We start from the raw sequence: 7,570 nt of genomic DNA, 5'->3' as shown, positions 1-7,570 counted from the left end.
ATTAGAAGAAACCCATAAGTCTAAGTATACAATGCATCCAAGAAGTGATAAGATGTACCAGGATTTAAGGAAAAATTTCTGGTGGATAGGAATGAAAAAGGATATAGCAGCTTATGTTTCTAAATGTTTAACTTGTTCACAAGTCAAAGCTGAACACCAGAAACCCTCAGGATTGCTGCAACAGTTAGAAATGCCAGTTTGAAAATGGGAATTGATAACAATGGATTTTGTTACCAAATTACCCAAAACAAGAAAAGGTAATGATACAATCTGGGTGATTGTAGATAGGCTAACCAAGTCAGCTCATTTCCTACTAATGAAAGAAACTTTTAGCATGGAACAATTAGCTAAATTGTATGTAAATGAAATTGTTTCATTACATGGAATTCCTTTATCAATTGTTTTTGATAGGGATAGCCGTTTTACCTCTCATTTTTGGTCAAGTTTCCAAAAAGCAATGGGAACCAAGCTAAATCTAAGCACAGCTTATCATCCTCAAACGGACGGACAAATTCGTGACACTCTAGGTTTTTCCGAACGTACACCTTGTAATATTTTTTTTTTTGTATATATAATTATTATTAAATGAAAACGTGATCCTTTATGCATTTTATGTGTTGTATGTATTATATATATATATATGTATGAGAGCCGTAACCACGACCCGAGACCATGACTCGCAACCGGGCGGTTGCGAGTGGGCTCTTGGGCCGTAACCGGTTTGGGTCGAAACCCCAAGCCCAACCCGAAAAACCCCCTCCCTTGTATAAATCCCAACCTTTCCCCACCTTCCCTCATTTTACACACACAAACACTTCTACTCTTTCTCTCAACTAGAAACCCTCAACAACACACCCCAATCCCTTCCAATTTTCGGTTCAAGCAAGGATCCGGACAAGAAACTCGGTCAAGATCATCACTCGGACACTTCCTCTTCTCGGTTCCTTTCCTTTGTTTCGGCTCCTTCTCCTCCTTCTCAACCGGTTAGTATTATCCTTGTGCATAGGATTTATGTCATGTTGAATGGACTTGTATGTTTGGTTAGTAGTTTATGCATGATTATTAGGTTGTTTTGTAAAGTTTGTAAATAGGTGTTGACATGTTAAAATGGCTAGATAATGATAGTTAAAAAGTGTTCAATCTATGCTTCATGGTTTCCTTGCAAAATGATGATGATTAAACATAAGATTTCGAGTATATAATGTATATTTTCTTGTTTTGCATCATGATCTTGTTAAAAATATGTGATTTTCGGTTCATAAATGTGTGTTTATGTTGGCATGAAAACCCTAGAAAACTATGAACATAAGATGAACTTGTTTGAATATGACTTGAAGATGTAAAAATGGCAAAGTTTGATCTATCTTTACTAGTATTCAGATTAGGAAAAGTTGTTTGTGAAACCTCATTGGTTGTTTCCTAATATGGGTCTGATTTCATATGTACAAATTGGACTGATGGTTCTGCATCATCACGTGTGCATGAAAATGACAGTTTCCGACTCGCAACCACGGCATTACGACTCGAAACCACACGGTTGCGACTCGCAACCAAAGCGTGACAAGTCGAAACCGCACGATTACGACTCGAGACTACGACGGTTGCGACTCGCAACCACAACGTGACAACTCGAGACCACGGTTGCGACTCGCAACCACAGCATGACAAGCCGAGACCACCTGGTTGCGACTCGAGATCTTCTGGTTGCGAGTGGGCTGTCCATTTTGGTTTTTGGGCCGATATGTGTTAACTTGGGCTATCTGTTGACTGGATTATGTGTTGCTGTTGACTGCTTAATTGTTTAGGCCGGCCCAATAACCCAACGACTGTTTATTTGTATGTATGTTACGTGCCAGTATGTGTTTTACGTGAATGCTTGTATACCGAACCTGACCTATACCGGTAACCATGTTAGGACGTGGTGACCAACGTGATTGACAAGTAACCTAAACCTACCGAGCAACCCAAGGTGAGTTCACAACTTAAAAGCATGCGTCCCGGTGGTTTGGGACACGAGACTAAAACAATCCTATCCCCTGGTAAAAGGGGATACCATTTACATACCTTCCCTAGTTATTGGGAACAAAACTTACTTTTCCTTCCCTGGTATTGGGAAACCTTTTGGTTAATTACTGTTTATACGGATTGCAACTAACGGCACTAAACGAAACTCTATCACTCAAGTCCCTACTACAAATACCGATTAGTCGCCGGGTTCAGGCGAACGGGTTATTAGTTGATAGCGCTATTTAGGTGTTTACCAGCCTCACACCGTGCCCTGGTTTGGGATCGGTCGTGAACTAATGTACTCAGAAATCCGTCAATGATGATAGAACATTGACATCGGGGCATCCTGCGGATACGCAACGGTTACCTAGTGTTCGGTATTGGAAAAACAGTTTAGTCGCTAACTTTTGGGGTAGCTCCCCAGGGCATGTATAAACGGATAAATTAATCGGTGAAACAAAGTTTTTGGTAAATAAAACTGGACAACTAGTGAACTCACTCAGCATTATTGTTGACCCCTTACTGCATGCTTTGCAGGTAACCCGTGACGAAGGAGCTTGCTGCTTGGGAACGTGTAGTGTCTGTTCACCCTTGTGTTGGGCGTTACCTTATTTTGAATTATGAACTTTGTTTAAACTACTTTACTTATGCTTCCGCTACTTATCAACTGTTTGAACTTGAAACTTTAAACTCTGAACTTGATACTGGCTAATCGTATGGTTAGTAAGTATTACTTTTGATTAACAACTTAATTATTCGGTATAATTGGTGGCTGGATCCTGGTCAGTCACGCCCCCGAAGCGGGTGTTATCCGCAGGTGGATTTTGGGGGTGTGACAGATTGGTATCAGAGCCATTGGTTATAGTGAACTTGGTTTTAAAAAGGGAAAAATCTTTTTGGAGAAAACCAGACTATAACCCGTGACTCGCGACGACACTACACTCCAAGTGCAAGGCTCGACACATTTGACCTCATAGCTCGGACCAGTGTTTACTTGTTTGCTTACTTTATGTTTCCTGTGTTGCTATACATATTAGTGTGCCTAAACTAGATAGATACACCTCTCTCTTCTATCTCATTCTCGCTACACTACGACATCACACTCATACTGTGTTTTCTGGTTATGAAGACAATGAGTGGACGCGGAAGAGGAAACATTAACCTGACACAGGCTCAGTTCACTAACCTGCTTAACACGGTGGCTGCAGCTTTCGCAGCTCACCCTGGAGGTCAGCATGCACCTGCGCAACCACCAGTGTGTACTTTCAAAACTTTCATGGATTGCAAGCCTCTCCCTTTCAACGGCACTGAGGGTGCCATAGGTCTTCTGCATTGGATTGAGAAAATTGAAGCTGTTTTTGCTGTTTGCGAGTATCCCCCTGCGAACTGGGTAAAGTTTGCTACTGCTACGCTTGAAGGAAACGCGCTTTCTTGGTGGAAGGCGCAGATTCAGATGTTTGGATTGGAAACTGCAAATGCTACTGCGTGGGAGGATTTCAAGGATATGATTAAAGATGAATACTGTCACCGGGATGACATCCACAAGCTTGAGAATGAGTATTATGAGCTCAAGATGGTTGGGTCGGAAATCGAAACTTACACCAAGCTGTCTAATGACTATGCTGCTCTTTGCCCAAACATGTCTCGACCAATGTATCGAAGGATCGAACTGTACATCAAGGGTTTGGCTCCAGAAATTCGAAGCCATGTCACTTCAGCCAACCACACTACCATTCAGCCGATTGTTCGACTCGCTCACAAACTTACTGATCAGGCCGTAGAAGAGGGCAGGTTGCCCAAAAGGATCAGTGCTACTGTCGGAACTTCTAGTGACAGCAAGCGTAAGTGGGAAGGAAGTCAAAGCAAGGATGCTAACCCCACTCAGGCCCCAGCACAGCAAAGGAAAACTGAGAACAACAAAGGCACTCAGCAACAGGGTGGCTACCGGGGAAGCTACCCAAAGTGCAACAAGTGTAACAGACACCACAATGGGGTGTGTAACAAGGGCCAGTGTCAGCGATGCCACAAGATGGGGCACGAAGCCAAGGATTGTAGAAGTCAGTTCCCAGCAAGACAGAATCAGCAACAACCTTTACAGCAACAGCAGCAGGGAAACAACCGAGCATGTTTTAAGTGTGGAGCTGAGGGGCACTTTAAGAAGGATTGCCCTGAACAGAATCAGAACCGCAACAATAATCAGGGAGCTGGGAACAACAATCAGAACAACAATGCTGGGAATGGTGCTAGAGGAAGGGCTTTCGTGATTGGAGCTGGTGAAGCAAGGAATGACCCCAATGTCGTGGCGGGTAAGTTCCTACTCGATGATCGTTATGTTTCTGTGTTATTTGATTCCGGTGCCGATGCTAGTTATGTATCCCTACGTATTAGTAAGAAGCTTAAGCGTCCGCTTTCGTTACTAAGTTCTCCTCATATCGTCGAGCTAGCTAATGGTAGAAACATCGAGGCCTCACATGTTGTCAAGGGCTGCAAACTAGAGTTGTCTGGTCAGACATTTAGTATCGACCTTTTTCCTGTTACTCTTGGAAGCTTCGACGTCGTTATTGGTATGGATTGGTTATCCAAGCATCGCGCTGAGATCCTCTGTCAAGAGAAAGCAGTTCGTATTCCTCGCCGTTCTGGCAAACCCCTCATTGTACAAGGTGGCAAAAGTGGAGAAATGTCCGGCGTTATCTCGATCTTGAAGGCCCAGAAGTGTTTACGAAAAGGGCACACCGCTATCTTAGCACTTGTCACCAACACGCAGGAAAAGGAAAAGAGGATTGAAGACTTTCCCGTAGTGCGTGACTATCCCGAGGTATTTCCTGAGGAATTACCTGGACTCCCTCCCCACCGTCAGGTCGAATTCCAAATCGAGCTAGCTCCCGGAGCAGCGCCTATAGCTCGTGCGCCTTATCGACTAGCCCCCGCAGAATTGAAGGAACTCTCGACGCAACTACAAGAACTATTGGATAAAGGATTTATTCGTCCTAGTTCGTCACCCTGGGGAGCACCGGTACTCTTTGTTAAGAAGAAGGATGGCACGTTCCGAATGTGCATTGACTATCGTGAGCTGAACAAGGTTACCATCAAGAATCGTTACCCTCTCCCTCGAATCGACGACCTATTCGATCAGTTGCAAGGATCGAGCTACTATTCCAAGATTGACCTGCGATCAGGCTACCATCAGTTAAGAGTCCGTAATGAAGATATTTCCAAGACTGCATTCAGAACTCGTTATGGTCATTATGAATTCCTCGTTATGCCCTTCGGAATGACCAATGCCCCTGCAGTGTTCATGGATCTCATGAACCGGGTATGCAAACCCTACCTCGACAAATTTGTGATCGTGTTTATAGACGACATTCTGATCTACTCGAAAAGTCAGGAAGAGCATGAACAGCACCTACGCCTTATCCTCGAACTCCTTCGCAACGAGCAACTGTATGCCAAGTTCTCGAAATGCGACTTCTGGCTTCGAGAAGTCCATTTCCTTGGGCACGTGGTTAACAAGGACGGAATCCACGTCGACCCTGCAAAGATCGACTCTATAAAGAATTGGCCTACCCCTAAGACTCCCACTGAAGTTCGCCAATTCTTAGGATTGGCAGGTTACTACCGCAGATTCATTCAGGGATTCTCAAAGATTGCACAACCCCTCACTACGCTCACTCAGAAAGGCGTCACCTACAAGTGGAATGAAGCACAGGAATCTGCTTTTCAGAGGCTTAAGGATAACCTCTGCAGTGCTCCTATTCTCTCGTTACCTGAAGGGACGGACGACTTTGTGGTTTACTGCGATGCGTCTATTCATGGGCTCGGTTGCGTGTTGATGCAACGCGAGAAAGTTATTGCCTACGCCTCTCGACAACTCAAGACACACGAAAGGAATTACACTACGCACGACTTAGAACTGGGAGCAGTGATATTTGCGCTTAAGATATGGAGACATTACCTGTACGGTACCAAGTGCACCATTTACACCGATCACAGGAGTCTCGAGCATATCTTCAAGCAAAAGGAGTTAAACATGCGACAACGTAGATGGGTCGAACTTTTGAATGATTATGAATGTGCCATCAAGTACCATCCGGGCAAGGCCAATGTCGTGGCAGACGCCCTCAGTCGAAAAGACACTGTACCTAAGCGAGTGCGAGCGTTACAACTTACCATCCAGTCTAGTCTCCCTACCCAGATTCGAAATGCTCAGATTGAAGCTCTGAAACCGGAAAACATCAGGGCTGAGTCCCTGCGAGGATCGAGACAGCAACTAGAACAGAAAGAAGACGGCGCCTACTATGTGGCAGGGCGCATTTGGGTCCCACTTTACGGAGATCTACGAGAGCTTGTGATGGACGAAGCCCATAAGTCCCGTTATTCAGTACATCCTGGTTCAGATAAGATGTACCACGACTTAAGAACCACATACTGGTGGCCTGGCATGAAAGCCCACATAGCGGCCTATGTTGGCAAGTGTTTGACCTGCGCAAGAGTCAAGATCGAGTATCAGAAACCAGCAGGCCTACTACAGCAACCCGAAATCCCGAAATGGAAATGGGAGCAAATTTCCATGGATTTTGTTACAGGATTACCTAGATCCCAACGCGGGAATGACACTATTTGGGTGATAGTAGATCGATTGACTAAGTCTGCACACTTTCTGGCCATTAAGGAAACAGACAAGTTCTCAACCTTGGCAGAAATATATTTAAAGGAAGTAGTCTCCAGGCACGGGGTGCCAACTTCTATTATTTCCGACCGAGATGCTCGTTTTACTTCCGAGTTGTGGCAAGCTATGCACAAATCCTTTGGCTCACGTTTGGACATGAGCACCGCTTATCACCCGCAAACGGATGGGCAGTCTGAACGCACCATCCAAACCCTGGAAGACATGCTTAGAGCATGTGTGATCGATTTTGGCAAGAACTGGGAGAAGCATCTACCGCTAGTGGAATTCTCCTACAACAACAGCTACCACACTAGCATTCAGGCGGCACCTTTTGAGGCATTGTACGGTCGTAAATGCCGATCACCTCTTTGCTGGGCGGAAATAGGCGACAGTCAACTCACAGGCCCAGAACTAGTGGTAGATACAACGGAAAAGATTTCCCAGATCAGACAACGCATGGCGGCAGCGCGTGACCGTCAGAAAAGCTACGCTGACAAGCGTAGGAAACCGTTAGAATTCCAGGTCGGGGACCGGGTTCTACTTAAAGTCTCACCCTGGAAGGGTGTGGTTCGTTTTGGTAAACGAGGCAAGCTGAATCCACGATATGTTGGACCATTCGAAATTACCGAGAAAATCGGTAAGGTTGCTTATAGATTGAACCTGCCTGCAGAGCTGAGTGCAGTGCACAACGTATTTCACGTATCTAACCTGAAGAAGTGTTTGTCGGATGAAACACTTGTGATTCCTTTTAAGGAACTGACTATTGACGAACAGCTACACTTTACTGAGGAACCGATTGAGATCACGGATCGAGAGATCAAAACCCTCAAACGTAGCCAGATACCCCTTGTGCGAGTTCGTTGGAACTCACGACGCGGCCCAGAGTTTACCTGGGAG

Source organism: Helianthus annuus, chromosome 16, assembly GCF_002127325.2.
Source record: "Helianthus annuus cultivar XRQ/B chromosome 16, HanXRQr2.0-SUNRISE, whole genome shotgun sequence".
In the NCBI taxonomy this organism is placed as follows: Eukaryota; Viridiplantae; Streptophyta; class Magnoliopsida; order Asterales; family Asteraceae; genus Helianthus; species Helianthus annuus.
This window is presented reverse-complemented; position numbering follows the sequence as displayed.